Raw genomic sequence first — 15,421 nt, forward strand, 5'->3', positions numbered from 1 at the left:
AATTGATCAGTTTTTTAGATTAAAGTGTTATTGTATCTCTTATCGTGAAAATATTTACTGACAATTAAAAAATATATATTTTAAAACCTTATTTACATTGGTTAAAATTATATATTAATCGTTGAAGCAGATGCACCTATTTTCTTGGAGGTAGGGCTTATTATTACAAGGTTGCGTGGGTAGGTATCATCTCATATTTTACCGACAAACAACAGTACTTAACATTATTGTGTTACATTTGAGTGTGAGCTGAGTAAGACAATGTTATTACAAGCACAAGGGACACCTAGTTCGGGAAAAGTTCCCCAGGTGGCGCATTGGCAATGTAAGAGTTGCTAGATATATCTTACACTGCCAGTCATTATACTCGGTGGGGTCTACTTACTATCAGGGGACCTATTAGCCAGTTATCCTACATATTTAAAATAAATAAAATACGCGAATATAATTGTAAAAAAATCGTTTATATACATCACTTGATATTAATAAAATCGTGTGTTTTCGTATCATATCATATAAAGCAATAAAATCGATATTAAAATTGTAATCCGCTGTTGACTATTATTGCTCTTTTATAATTAAAATCGATTATTACTTCACTCGCTATAAAGCCTACGCTATGATAAAGTATGTGAGTATATTTTTAATTGATTTACTTATTGCGATTCTGTTCTGTTATTTGCTTATAATTCGATGAAGGTAATGTTGTGAGAAACATGTATGAGTCAGATAAAAGTGCTTAAGAAAACTTCAAACGGCCTTCTACAGAAAAACGTAGACATTTGTCCATCATAGAGATTTTTATATGAAAACACTATATTGGATATATCGTTCTTTATTTATTTTCAGATATATCTGTCGTGTATGCTATCAGTACAATTAATCAACTGTCGATTGTTACCAACAAAGCCACGACCACTAAAGCCGTCTGGACCCATGGTGATGCCAAAAAATCCAGTGCTGGACTTACCAAGAATGAAATTTCCAAACAAGGAGTTCTGTTACGAAATGGAAAAGAATTGGAAAGGATCCCTATTGTTACCATGGTGGTTCCAGCGTTGCTATGATTTAAAAGTTCTAAGAGTAAAAGAGTCGAGAAATGATAATTATTACCCAAAACACAAGATCGTACTCGATAAGATTCAGTACTACAAAAGGAATGGTTTATTAAGGCGGAGTGAGAAGACCTTGCCGACGCGAACAGCTAATTGGGCTAGAAAAGCCTAATCTTTTTTATCTTTATATACTTTTAATAAATATTAAAGTCTTGCCTTACGTCATTTCTAATCCAATAGGTCAATTTTTGGACTTAGTAGGATAGACTTGTTTTTGGAAGGACAGTTACGAGTTTCCTTTGATTATATCTGAATTACTTCTGGCTTATCAGAGGATCGGGTTTTTTGTTTATAATTCATTTCGTGCTTAGCTGCGAAGGAAAACATTGTGAGGGAACTTGCATGTATATAATTTCAATGGAATTTTGCCACATGTGTATCGACCAAATAGAATTGAAGTAGCGTGGTGAAATAAGCTTCAAACCTTTTCCTTAAAGGGAGTGCAGGCCTTAGTCTAGCAGTGGAACATTAACATGCTGTTACTTTACTTATTTCTTTATGGGGGAAAGGTTGATGATAGGCAGCCATTTGAAATATCATAATTATTATTTTATTTCATGTATTTTTAATCTATTTTTATGGGTGTGTAAACAATCAGGAATAATGCATTAGATTCTTGGACTGAATGGCGTAATAATATGAGGTATATCATCATCATCAAACTCATTACTGACACCATTAGTCTTGCGCTTTTTGCACAAAAACTGTCTTAATATGTCATTCATAATTAGTTATTTAAACTACTGATCTGTACATAAGAATGAAAGTCACTGGTAATTCAGAGTCACATGCTTAAATAACCAAGCAATTTGATATTTGATGTGAATGTAACATTTTCTATAAATATCCTAAAATTATAAGGACTCACTGTTACTGATTGTATTTTATTAGTTATTAGTATAATGTAGAGATCTTTAGAACTATCCTCGGCACTCATGTCTCCTAGTGACCCAAAGCTTACTCCTGAATTAAAATATTCTCCCCCGTCAATATTCTCAATAACCAATTATAAATGAATCATGAAGCTATTTTCCAACATTTTATAATAGTAGTCGGCTTGTTTATCAGCTCTGTTTTCTAAATACACTGTATGGTTTTTTGTTGTTTTTGTTTTTTCAAGCAAACGATAATGTGAGTGATTTTCCTGTGGTGTTATGCGCTAGACGTGATGAGATATTTAGAAATGGTAAGTTTTTAAGGGTAAAGATAAATAATGGCATTAGCTGACTTGCAGTGTATTTTAAAATCTGCTTAGTAAGCATACTTACTAAATTTAATTTAATAAAAGGACAATTTGTTTTCCAGGTGACGATAATAATGCATCTTACAAGCACATCTGCAAAGCGATACAAACACATATCATCAGAAAGCATAGAAAATATATTGTACTATAAAGACTGTAACCATAAACAGAAACCAACGGTGAGTCCAGTCTTACGAACACCCCCACAACAGCAGGAGTGCAAGATGTGCTGCACGATGTGTTGCGGAGATCAATGCGTGGACAGTCAAAAATTGTCCCTGGGCAGGCAGATGCAAGACCAAAACAATATACAATTCGAGCCCAAACTGCCTCAACCGAATATAAAGCCCCTGAAGACAAAACAAAATAAAATGAAACCAATATTACCCCAAATACCACCAGTTCCAGGGAGAAGAGGCTTTGGTTTTACGAAAGAAAACGTGAAGGCTCTAATATCCAAGGATGAAGATATAAGGAAGATTCTAAAGGATCTAGTGAGGGTCACGATGCAGAAGGTTGATTTGATGAATTTATTAAATGGGAAACAAAATGAAAACAGAAAAGAAGATGCGTCGATTGAAAATGATAGTGATTCTGAAAACGATTTGTGACACAATTTTAGACTTTTAAATGTCTGTCCCGATATTGTCCGAGACTTTGACGTATCTAATCAATGATTTAAATTAGTAAAAACGTCGCATAGAATGGAACCTTAGCATAATTTATATAATTATATAAGACAGGGTGAATTTATTTCTACCAATCATCCATAATATCTAATTGATATAATAATTACATCATTAATTGATATCATATTCATAGTATCCGATATTTAATGATATATATATATATATATATATATATATATATATATATAATAAATTATAGGTCGAGGTCGAAATTTTACAATAATAATAAATTGTAAATATCTAAATATTAATCTATCCATTAATCCTACCTTATTTATAATATTACCAGAAACTCGAAAAAAAATTGTAATATAGCGTAGGAGCTCCGTAATTTTCGTTTTAAAGTTAAAATTTAATTTTCCGAGAAAAAATTTAAGTAGACAGACTTTGTGGAACAATTATCATGACTAATTCAAAACGCCGAGGGATCCAAAACGAAATCATGCAAATATGGATTTTGATACATAAATTTGAAACGTTTCTTTATTTTAATTAAACTTATTGCTAACACACAACACAAATGGCGGTTACCAATGTTTTGTGTCATATTATATCTTGTATTGATGCGTTAGAAACTATCGCTTTAAATCCAATTTGGTTTTTGTTAATTAATAAACCTGTGGATACGATTAATGTTTTTGAGTAAATATAAATGATTAGTAAATTATATTATCCGAGTCATGAGTCTAAGTCATTTCATTGAATAAAGTATAATTTTGATAATATGCTTTATTTAAGTAGACTTTTATAATGACTTTTGAATCGTGATTTTACAGAACTATATTAAAAGTAGAGCTACCACCGGTTCGAAATGGACATAGATTCTACCGAGAAGATCCGATAAGAAACTCTAGTTACTCTATTCCAACATTGGAAATACATTATGTAGGTTAAATACGGTTATATTCAAATATATCCTACCTGAAAATGAACAAGTATTAGCTCTACGTTTTTTTAATCATCTATATAATCTTGTGTTCAAAAATATGCTGTATTTTTAACAAATGATTTGAATTTATGATTCGGCAAAGTTAGAAATATCTACTTGTAGTTTATACTAATCTAAGAGGTTAGTCTGTTTTTTTTTTTGCATTTACTCAAACGATTTATACTTTAATATTTTTTAAGTTTATAGCTTAAAATCAAACAAAGCTTATATAGTATGAAGTTCAATCGACACATGTAGGTTACCTCACGGTGTTTTTTTTAGCGCCGAGCAAATGAAATCGCAGTCGTACTTGGTTGAAATTTAAATGTTCTAGCTGCTAGACTATCTTGGCTCATTTCTATATTTATATTTTATTTCAATTAAAAATAAAAAAGATAAATATTAAAATTTTACTAATACAACGTTGTGTAGGGTATTTTGTTATTAATACTTTATTTCTCTTAGCAAATATTACTATATAATCATTTGATATTGATTTTAAAAATATACACAGTTCATTCGGGATAAAATTTATTATTCCAATAAAAGATTTTAATTCGTACGTTCATTATTTACGCTAGATTAATTAAAACGGACGAATATCACGTCCTTATATTGAGCATCTAGATAAATTATAATGTCCTTTAAAATATGTACGATACGCGCGAACACATACTGTACAGCGGACTGTCTCCAAGTTACAAGAGCTGGGATTTGAAGCTCGCCGTCATCCTTTTGTCAGAATTCGGATAATTTCTCGGCGGGTAATAATTCAATACCCGAGAAGCAGTACAACATGCCTTTGCTGAATTTGTCGGGCTAATTTTTTCAAGAATTAGTTTTATTAATATAAATAATAGAATAGAATAATAAATATAAAAAAAAAAATTACTTTAGTTTATTTCATAAAAAACGGCAATTGCAAAGTCTTAACGAATAATACAGGCATACTTCGTCATACCTGTATTATTTAAATAAAATAAAATAATTAAATTAAAAATGTAATTTTATTGTGTCTCATTTTGAGTTGGATCTGTATAAATATTTTTTAGGTAATAATAATTGACAAGTATCATTTTTCCAAAGTAATAAACAGTTAGCGATCGTTTTAATCCAATACTTATATTCGTGATGGTGCAACTTAAATTCTACTTACAAGTTATTCTCAACCCAAACACCAATACTTTCTTTACTCACGGGTAGAAGGGAGTGACTTGAGTAAGGCCATCGCCTTACTCAAGTCACTCCCTTAAGTAAGTTATTACAGGTAGTGTTAATGTGCGTGACCACTTATGATGATGACCTATTAACCAGACCTTCCTGCTAAAATACAAAGACTCTCAGGGATTTCTCGAAATAATTTATTCGTGAATATAAACGCGACAGTTTGTGATATGTGTGATTTAAATTCGCACGAGGGGCTCATTATTTGTATTATATATCATGAAATTATGTCTTTATTTATAATATCGAAAGCCATTGAAATAGTTCCAAAGTATATATGTATCACGTTTTATATGAACTACAGTCCTGATAGTTTTACTGACGTAATTTCCACTTCGTCACCGATCTTTACGCCTCCATACTTCGTGGCGCATAAGTAATTCGTTGCTTTAATATGTGTTTAATATGTGTGGGTATATGCATTATGTTATCATTTAATTTACTTCATTTGTAAGCTAGCTTTATTTGTAAATAGTATCAATAATTAAAAAACCGACGTATCACATCGGCCATTCCCGTATTTTTTGGAATTAAATTCTTTCACGCCGCTTACAGTCTATTGAACCTGAAATCGTCACGTAAGGAAAACCCTTCTCTCCCTTTCTCTGTTTCTCCGTCTCTTTCTATTTATTATACAGGGTTTAATAAAATCATATTCAAACTATTTTTTTGTTATTGTTTTAATTCACACGGGATTATTTAAAAAATGAATTTCTTGTAATTTATGTATATCCTCAACCGTTGTCATTAATCATACTTTATTCTATTGTGTTTGTTATTTAATATATATAGTATATATAAATAACAATATATAGTAAAAGCAACTTTGTTCCAACCGGGTGTCCCGCGACAAATATTGTTTTAATAATGGTGTAATTTTATAATTGTTGTTTATTAAAATTAACTAAAGTAAAATATACAATCAAAGTCTAGGTAATAGAAGTCAAACCTCTTTCCATCAGAAACTCGAACATCATAATTACATAAATGGATTCAGTTTTTCAAATAATCAAAATATCTTTGTTAAAGAGGCTTCCCTCTCACGACCACATTTAAATTAAAACAGATGAAATTAAAAGCAAAGCTACCGTTTTTAAAAGAAGCTAGCCTGGCAATATTTTTAACCTTTTTAATAACATATATATATCAAATATTTTTATTAATAAATGAGGATACATGAAAGTTTCGATGAAAAAAGGTTTTAGAATATCATAGTGTACACAACGTTTGCCGACAGTTTTGCTTTTATGAAATAGTTTTATCAGTCCTTACGTTTCGTATTCGTGTTCATAAGTGATTTCTTTGTAATAACATAAATACAGATAACCTATTTTTAAGTATATAATGTTTACAAAAGGCGCTTTTACGGAAGCTTTTATACATACTCATTATATGATATAAAAAGTACAAAGTGCTTGAAAGAAACATAATATAATATCATCCTACAGTTTGACGTTAGTTAATATGACTACTTAGCCGAAATATGCCATTGGATAGAATTTAGATTGGGGTTAAATTCTAGGCAAGTGGCAATGTTTTCATTGCCTTAACTTTTGTTTATAATTCATCTTGTGCTCAGCGGTAAAGGTTCCCGGAAAGGAAAACGTAGTTAGAGAATGCATAATATGTTGGAATGAATGCAGATGCAAATCCATCAAGCCCTAATACATACAAAACATTATTAAGAGGAAATGAAGTTTTTATTGATTATTTGATGATAAAGAAAGTTTGAAGAAATGAGAACCGAGATGGCCCGGTGGTTAGAACGCGTGCATCTTGACCGATGATTTCGGGTTCAAACCCAGGCACCACTGAATTTTCATGTGCTTAATTTGTGTTTATATTATAGTATAACCTTAAAATATAATAAAGAAATAGAAATTATCTTAAAATATCCTGACATAATCCATTAAGTCTCTCTATAAAAAAATCTGACACACTCGTGCGAAGCCGGGGTGGATCACTAGTAGGACATAATTAAGTGTATGCGCCAACACGAGTCGACTGTCTTTGGTCACTCTAGTTTAATGGGACGGCAATCCTACACGATCGGAGATAGATTAGAAGTAGCTAAAGACATTATGTGCTTTCCAAACCATAGGAGAATGACGCTAAAACTTCCCGTTCCCGGCTTTTACTGGGAGTTTCTTGCCGGCATAACTTTATGGGCCTGACCTTTATACAGCGTTATTTTCTAGCCATTAGACAAACGAGACATACTATGTATAACATCTGAACGATTTAAAGTCTTTATCTGAGTAAGATGCGGGTCTAATGGTCGGTATTAATGGGAAACCGTTTTAAAATTATTTTCTTAAAGTTACAATTTTCGAATGAGAAGATCTTACCGTGTATACTTCACTTATTTAACAAAGACTTGCGGGGGTCATTTTAAATGGTCTATTGACTGCCGTAATCTCAGAAAGAGAACGGAACAACAGCTGATGAATGTCTCGGTGTAAAATTCTATCTTGTCATGGTCAATGGCAAGTTAGTAGAAAAAAATTATTATGGATATTATAATTTTTTTTCAGGGAACCTTATGTTTTTAGCATCAATTATTATCATTTCAAACATTTTTCATATTGATTAATAATACTTTCTAGTTTAAAAACTGAAGTCTAATAATAACTGTTCGGGAAAATTTTAAAAATACTAAAGAAATACAACATCTTTCTAGTTATGATTCCGTTCTATGAAATCTTGTACATAAAGGAATAGTACAATAGAATCTGAGATAGTAATTTGTAATTCTGGTGAAGAGCTGACAGATTATTTTCGCTTTGGAGGTAAGATTTATATTTTAAGTGGACAAGTGGCTGTGGTCGTCCAACATTTATTATACTATGATTATGTAGGTGTATAAGTTGTCGCCTAAGCCCATCTAAAAAAAAAACAAAAATATGCTATTCAAATGTAGTAGTTGTGATTGTACACACGCACACAAACATAAAAATGACAAAAATTGACAAGCGGCAATTCGAATAAATGATCTTATACAGGTACTTATGTCGTTTTTTAAGCATATTTTAAATACGCTGCTTCCGTGGGTTGATGTAATTTATTTTTTAATTTATTCACGAATTATAAATTATAAAATTTATCGTAACAATATTTTTTGATCGAAGCATTTCGTGTTTAAATTATATTTATAATTTAAGAGCGAAAGAAAAAATAAAAAATATACTAAGGTTAATCGAAGGAGATGCTTAAAAGGATGCTAATCACGATATGCCCTGAACCTCTGATCTGCTCGACGGCTACAGATATATTAATTAACTAAGAATTTTATTATGGGAACTCAACTTCGTTTAAACTGCGTTACTAGTATTTATTTTCAATAAAAACTCTCATCAAATATAAGAATAGTTAAACTAAATGAACGGGCTTAGTATTGGTTAATTAATTAAAAGGATTTTATTATTACAAGAAGTAATAGCAGCTTTAAAACTGCAGTCGAAGTATTATTTTCTTTTATTCTAGCATTAAATTTAAAATGTATATTCTATTTTAACGTGCAATATAAATATTTACTTAATTCCGTTCGCAATCATTAATGAGCTGTCAATTAAAATTAATTATATTTTTATAAATACATATAATATGAATATCTATATTAAGAATTTCGTGCAGTGAAAATTAGTATAATCGAGATATTGCGATATTAAATCCATAAAATTCAATGACATGACAGTTCAACGGGCGGCCATGTTTGATGTACGCGGGTGCGTTCAGAAAGCGTGTTCCAAATTATAATTTCGTACAGCGGTACGGTAGACTCGATGGAAACTTATCCACGATAAATTATAGATCAACGTTTATTAAGTTATATGTTATATGAAAAGTAAAGGATGAATCGTATTTGTTTAGTTTTATCTATTTTACCCGAACCTGGCAGTAAAAGCCAAAATGTCAATTCCATGAAAATTTTACTAAGTTACAAACATAAATTAATCATTCCTACACGGTCGAATAGCTTACTGAACTACAACAAGGCTTTGTCTTTGTTATTAGACAGCTAGACTGTAGCGAATCGGGAATTTAAGCTGGTTTTAATGTATATATGGATTCAGATTAGCTGAGAGCATAACCGAGTAATTTTAGCGTCTCGTAAGGATAGTTAGCACACAAAGTTGGACGAAGTTAGTCTTGTATATTTTGGAAATACGTTTCGCTTGGACGACACAAATATATTATAACAATGTTTTCGGATTTAATGTCTTTAAGAATAAGACAGAATGCTTATTTTCGTGCAGCAATAGTTTTAACAAAAATTGCATACTTATAAAGATCGAAATTGGAGAAAAACATTTCGTTATCAGTTACCGCACACCCGTTTACCAGCTCCAACTCCTCATCCAGCATCTATATATCAAACCATGAATGATAATCTTCTACACTACTCATCAAATTACTTAGATATTAACTAGATTGGACAAAATAAGTTTTACCGAACTTTGAGGAAGCATTAACATATTAGGCGAGTTTAATAGTTTATTATGATTAGTTTTAAGGGTTCGTTAGAATAAGCTATAGAGATGATACAAATTCCTTTTAGTTAAATATAACCCACGCAATAGTTATACATATGTATATGTTTAAATAGTTACCTATTAAAGTTTCCCACGGATAGAATAAGGATCTACGATACGACACTGCGATGTAATACAGCCTCAATAGCGTAATGGTTTACGGGCCGCCTAGCGATGTAAAAAGTCGCAGGATCGATCCTGACTCCCTTGGGCTAATGTCGTCCCCACTATTAACACAAACGATACGCTTAAAAGGAGGGGTAAATACTAAATAGGTATATTAGTAATTCCTTAATTAATTTAGAGCATTGTTGCTACTATTCTTTAAAAAGTAAAAAATACAATTATAGACGGACAAATTTATAAAGATATATATAATAAAATATAGGAGATAAATATGTGCATTATCTAGGTGCCTCGGTAAACTGGTTCTGTGTTATGTGCTTTTCTATTAATTTAATAAATGCAATGTGCGCACATGCTACTTATATTGATGAATACAAGGATATATTGTATATATGTATATATACCTATATATATAATATTAATTTTCTACAACATATTTTTCTATCCAAAGCTATATTATGTTTTATTTTTACTATATTATGAAGATATGCCTTCAGCCTATTAAAATAAGAGAAATATTTCGCTTTAATAATTTCATTATCAAAGAATTTTAAAACCTTATTGCCCAGGCCCTCGCCCGATGCGGGTCCCTTGGCAGTTGCCTACATTGCCTAATGGATAATCCGGTCCTGCATAATACGAAACCATATCCTGTTGTATAACAAAAATAAGAACGACTTTTAAAACGATGAAAACCTCCTTTAAGTAACCTCTGTGCTGAAAACTACCTCGGCTTGCTATTTTGATGAGCTAAATATTTTAAAAAAGTAACAGATTTTAAATTTCTCATTGCTGGTTTGAGGCATGTCACCTCTACATTTGAAGAGAAGGTTTGGACTCTATTCTACAGAGCAGAACGCTGCTCCAAAGCAGATTGGTAGATATATGTACATCTGACACATGCTGGTTTTGTCATGAATAAATTACATACATGAATTAAGCACATAGGTAAGTAATCAGTGGTGCTTGCCCGGGTTCGAACCCATAACCGTTAAAATTCATGTGTTGTAACCACAGGACCATCTTGACTCCGTGTTATAACTAAATATTATAATTTAATACTCTGTATTGATGTGTTCCGGTTTCAAAGAAAAGGACAGACGGAACTATATATTTAAATATACTATTGTTTAAAGCTAAAATATTATTTTAACAGAATTCTGAATAAAGTAGCTTTCTAATGATGAAAGGTAGAGAGGATTATAAAAATCAGTTCTATTCGGAGTTTATCAATTAGATTAAAATCTTTCCTCTTTATAATTTTAGTTTATATGTTTAAGTTGGCTGATATTTACACAGTTTTACTTAACATTGATTCACTTGTTGGCTAAGCTGGAATAGTATTACAAAATCCCGCAATTTATTCGAAATAAAAATGTTGTCTTTCACAACGGTCCCAAGCGCATTCAAGACTTTGTCTCAACATGCAGCATCTCAACAATGTGATATTTTATCCTACGAATGTAAATAGGAGGAGTATCAAAATACAATAATATAATATGTATGGGGAGGTCTGATGCAAAAAGTTTGAGAAACCCTGTTCTGTAGAAAGTCTTTTAGTCTCGCCTGCGATCGCAAGAGAGATTGCATTTGAACGAATTTTATAAAAACTTACAGTATTGTAATGATATTCCAGTATTAATTTGTCATAATCATCATCATCTTAAACGGAAGACGTCCAGATATACGGACGAAGACGTGCACTGATCGACAATGGCTTACCTGGACGAATTCCAGGTCGGACGACGGACGGAAGATCGTCAGTCCACCTTGTCTTCCGATTCGTGGTCATCACTCGATAACTTTTCTGCTCCAGCTGCAGTCATTTCTACGGCGATGTGCCCCGCTGCTGTTAGGTAATTCTTCGTTTTGTTTAATCTTTAAGCATATCTACATAGAGTATAAATTCTCGCAAGTTCTTTAAAATAATGAGAAAATTATGAACAATAAAACAAACAATCACTCAAAGTTGTATCACAAGAACATGTTGTGATTCAATTACCGCGTGATTGCGGCATTATTTCCTTGTCAAAAGGTTTTCATTTCTGATTTAGAAGTATTTCGTATGTGTGCGTGCAAGAAAATATTTAATTTCATTTCGGTATTCTAACTTTAAATTTAGTTTTGTTTCTTAACATATTTACTTAGTTGTATTAATCGGTCCGTTTAGAAATATAAATGTCATTAAAGGATTTATTTATATGACTTATACATTTTTTATTAGTATTAATATATTATTTTGCATATATATAAATATTCAATGTTTATTTTTTTTTGTAATGATGAACGAGAACTAATTCAAATAAAACTTCAATTTACTTTAATTTTATTATATCAGTGAATATTAATGATCATATTCATAGTCATAATTAATTTTTCTTATATAAATTTATCAAAAAAGCTAAACCTTAAAATAATAAGTTATTTAAATGATTTATTAACAGTTAATCATTAATTTTCTTCACATAATAGAAATAATACAATACATATGAAAAAACTCAAAAGTAAAGTAAAGCAACTGTGTGTAAATGTACGACCACTGACTAGGCTACGGAAGAGGAGGCTTGGAAGACAGAGCTGTGTTAAAGGAGCGTGGTCAAACTACGCTCCTTAAATGCATGTTGGTAGGTAAACAGATTATTATCCGACATATGCAGGTTTCTTCACGATGTTCTTCATCACCATAAACCACGTGATAAATATAAAAAATATCGGTGATGGTCTGGATTTAAACACGTGACCTTCGGTTAAGATTTTCGAGTTCTAACCACTGGGTTAATCTAATCTAACATCTCAATTTTAAGTAATAAATCAGACATATATATAAATAAATTAAAAGATTAGACAACTATTTATTTTGGTCTTTAAGATTATATATTTTTAAAATGATTTAAGTGACTTGCTTCGAGCTTAAATTTATTCTCAAGGAAAATTATCAACATCCTTACAAAACTAGCATATTTCTAAGGAAAATCAGAGAAATTTACGCTCACTGGGGAATTAGAGCACGGATTGGGATCGGATTCAATCTTTGTAAAGGAGAAGTTAGTCTAATATTTAACTAGTAATGGACTGCCACAGTGGTAGTAGTAAATTAAATGAATACTATTAATAATATAAATATTCCTTAATAATTTGCTAAGCATAAATAATACTTAATATTTTCGAGGAACGAGTGTCTTTGGCTGAATAGAATAGGTTACATTTTCTGCCTCGCACAACCATTCTGGGAAACCAGCTTTCGCCGGCGGTTTTTCCGAAACGACTTGGGAACCTTCAAGAAAAGAGCGTACTCCTTCCTTAAAGGCCGGCAACGCACCTGCAAGCCCCCCGGTGTTGCAAATGTCAATGGGCGGTGGTAGTCACTTTCCATCAGGTGAGCCTCCTGCTCATTTTCCACCTATCACATAAAAAAACGGTTTTACAATCTTAGAATAAAAATGTTGATAATTAAAAAAAAAGAAGATATCTGTGTCTCGATTTAATTATACCAGAATAGGCTTGATTACTTCTTTTAAAAAAATATGCGTATAAAGGTTATGTAGTCTGATTGAAAAATTCCACATACCTTATTGTCGTATAACTTTGCCTATTTACCAAGCGCACGTCTAAACTTATTATTTTTTCGACTTTTTCGACACAGTATATCATAACAACGTTAGATTTTTCATTTATTTTTCATTAATATTCATAAACATCCTGTAAATCATTTTGTATGTTAGTAAAAACTATTATAATGTATAAATATTTAAATCAAATAATACAACATAAGTACAAAGCACCTATGTATGTATGCGTGGACATAATATTAATACATATTTCATTTGTTTTCATTACCAAAAATAGCCGCAAAAAACCAGTAGTTATAACGAATATACATACTTTCATTTATATATCGATGTATTATCTTGTTGAACATTTCTATCACCGAAATCAAAGCATGTTTTTCACAACTCGGTACAAGAATGAGTCTTAATCATAACACCAATTACACACACATCAACATACGTCCGTAATTAAAAAGATTCGAGTGCTTCCTTTAATAAAGTTGGAAACAACACCATAATTAACTGATTGCAACTTTAATAACTTGATGCGAGTTTGGGTGCGAGCGAGACGGATATAGGGTTTGTGTTGTCTCTGTCAAGCCGTTCTGAGTTTGAAATACGAACAAATCGCGGCCTGTAGGGCGGTACCTAGAGCTTTGAATCGCATAGACATGGGTGATATTTTCTTAAGATTTAGTTTTGTATTTTTTTAATTACCTAGAATTACTTACTACTTATCAAAACTTATTTTTTAAAGTTAGATTATGTTTGTAATAATACTACTGATTTTATTAGTATATATAGAGTATATATATAAAAAAAAAACAATTGAATACTTTAACCATAATCCGAATTTAATACAAGTTTTTATATTATAATGTAAACTTATAAATAACTATTTGAAAATTGAATCTAATTACCTATGTGGAATAATTACGAACACACGACCTGAAAATTTGTTACATTACATTACATTAGCAGCCTGTAATTTTCCCACTGCTGGGCTAAGGCCTCCTTTGAGGAGAAGTTTTGGAGCATATTTCACAACGCTGCTCCAATGCGGGGTTGGTGGAATACACATGTGGCAGAATTTCGTTGAAATAAGACACATGTGGCAGAATTTCGTTGAAATAAGACACAGGTAGGTTTCCTCACGATGTTTTCCTTCACCGCCGAGCACGAGATGAATTATAAATACAAATTAAGCACATGAAATTCAGTGGTGCTTATCTGGGTTTGAACCCGAAATCATCGGTTAAGATGTTATAACCACTGGGCCATCTGGGCCCAGTGGTTAGAACGCGGTGAAAATTTGTTACAAAATGATAAAAAATACAAAAAAAAAAAAAATATTTTCTTGCCTTGATATGTCTTTAAACTTTAACTTTAAATCAATGACTTAATGCAATCAGTTAAGGTTTATATTTGAAAACAGATCTATTGTAGGTTACAGTTCAATGGAATTGCTTATTCCGTGCCCTGTCGTGTGGGTTGCTAGCTCTATCGCGGGAGCTTAAAAGCGCGCGTACTGCCCGCCCAGGCGCACTCTTCAACACGCGCTATCGTGGTAACAGCCGAACTTCTACTCCAGAAACTGAAGACGTAAGTATTTTAAAAATATTTACTCATAATATTATAATCGTGAATTCAAAATATTAACCCGTGCTTCTTATAATAAATTATAAAATTTGATTTTAAAATTAAAAAAAAGTTTAAACACAATTTAATAATATCGAAATGAATCTTTAAAATTAAAATTTAAAGTAATTGATTGAAATCATTGAAATAAATTTAATAAAATACACGATATGTATAAATCATACAGATTTGTTTTTAAATGAACGCATTTTTAATAAAAACGAATGTTTAAATATTGATAAATAATCAACTTCTATTATTATGATACAAATGCCTTAAGTAAAATATTAGGACGTGAAATAGTAACTTTTAGCAATTATAAGTTTAAAATGAAAAATAAAATACAATTTAGTCATAGTTGATTTTTCCATAAGCAGT

The 15,421-nt window shown here is 31.2% G+C and overlaps 2 protein-coding genes across 2 annotated transcripts in view; one reads left to right on the forward strand and one right to left on the reverse strand.

Moving 5' to 3' along the window:
• Positions 1-15,421, reverse strand: part of LOC113392926 (leucine-rich melanocyte differentiation-associated protein-like) — a 267,313-nt gene that overhangs the window by 42,515 nt on the left and 209,377 nt on the right. The window lies entirely within an intron of this gene.
• Positions 14,937-15,421, forward strand: part of LOC113395981 (neuropeptide CCHamide-2) — a 30,626-nt gene continuing 30,141 nt past the window's right edge. The window contains exon 1 of the mRNA XM_026633740.2: positions 14,937-15,007. The gene's annotated coding sequence lies outside the window, so the exon portion shown is untranslated. The remainder of the gene's footprint in view (positions 15,008-15,421) is intronic.

The sequence above is a fragment of the Vanessa tameamea genome, chromosome 12 (genome assembly GCF_037043105.1).
Source record: "Vanessa tameamea isolate UH-Manoa-2023 chromosome 12, ilVanTame1 primary haplotype, whole genome shotgun sequence".
Taxonomy (NCBI): Eukaryota; Metazoa; Arthropoda; class Insecta; order Lepidoptera; family Nymphalidae; genus Vanessa; species Vanessa tameamea.